The sequence below is a fragment of the Typopeltis vanoorti genome, chromosome 10, assembly GCF_054136105.1.
Source record: "Typopeltis vanoorti isolate ZY-2024b chromosome 10, IOZ_Tvanoo_1.0, whole genome shotgun sequence".
In the NCBI taxonomy this organism is placed as follows: domain Eukaryota; kingdom Metazoa; phylum Arthropoda; class Arachnida; order Uropygi; family Thelyphonidae; genus Typopeltis; species Typopeltis vanoorti.
This window is the reverse complement of record NC_143558.1, coordinates 113,620,450-113,621,517: the sequence shown is the minus strand read 5'-3', so window position 1 is coordinate 113,621,517 and position 1,068 is coordinate 113,620,450. Positions and strand designations below refer to the sequence as shown.

Genomic DNA, 1,068 nt, shown 5'->3' with positions numbered 1-1,068 from the left:
AATGTTTAGCAATACTGCGGACCCACTTCTTATCACGAAAGAAATATCTGAGAAATATATGTTGAGCTTAGTGACAAGATCTTCATCCCTGCTTCCAAAAGTGCTTTTTTCACTTTGGGAAGAAATACGCAGATTGCGAGTGGGGAAGCGTAAGAACAGCCAGGATAGAAAGGATGCGAAACGTGTTAATACTATACAAGGAGGTTTTCTTATTGCTTTAAGCGAAGATGGAAGATACTAGCAAAAACTAATAAACTTAGTAACGCATAAACAGTAATTTACAACTGCTGATGAGAAAAGGACACAGCTTCTCTCCTCGCTCCACTTGTTTTTGTAATTTGTTCCGCTATAAATTTACACTTATTTAGTTTTCTTCAGTAGAAATATAACTGTCGAGTCCCAATAAAGCTGTTTTTTGATTCTTAGTTTTCACAATAACAAATAGGCTAATATTCTCTGAGAGTGTTCATGCAGAGTACTTAAAACCATTATGATAATAACGGTTTTAATTTGTTGTACACTTATCAGTGTGCAACAAATGAAAGGATGATTTACAGCTCCACAGCTTTTTTTTATGCACAATTGTTCACCAATGCATGCAGACTTAAGTACAGTTTTCCAAAGTATTCGTTTCATCTGGAGGTCCTGTAGAAATCTTTATAGCAGACATTTTGTCCAAGGAAACCGGAAACACAACAGAGTTACTTTCTGAAGTAAAATGCATCTACTGTTCGAGAGAACAAAACAGGAAAAAAACAACTCGCCCCCGGATGGGTTTGAACCATCAACCTTTCAGTTAACAGCCGAACGCGCTAGCCGATTGCGCCACGGAGGCATTTATGAAGTGGTTTTCATTAATAGTTGTACTGTCAGTTAACTTTTCTTTTTATATGGAATTAAAAAAAAAAAAAAAAAGACGGAATTGTGATTCCTTCTCATACGGAAAGCTAATAACCCCTAAAAATAATCGGTGGTAACGGCAAAATGCAAACGAGAAAGTTTGAAATATATTCACTAACAAATTCTTACAGTACATATGAATGTGGATGTCTTAGACTGGAAATGCAT

General features: G+C 36.0%; 1 non-coding gene across 1 annotated transcript; it reads right to left on the bottom strand.

Annotated features, from left to right (window-relative positions):
- Positions 1 to 761: 761 nt before the first annotated feature.
- Positions 762 to 835, bottom strand: TRNAN-GUU (transfer RNA asparagine (anticodon GUU)). Its single transcript has one exon. It is a non-coding gene; the product is annotated as a tRNA-Asn (tRNA).
- Positions 836 to 1,068: the final 233 nt, after the last annotated feature.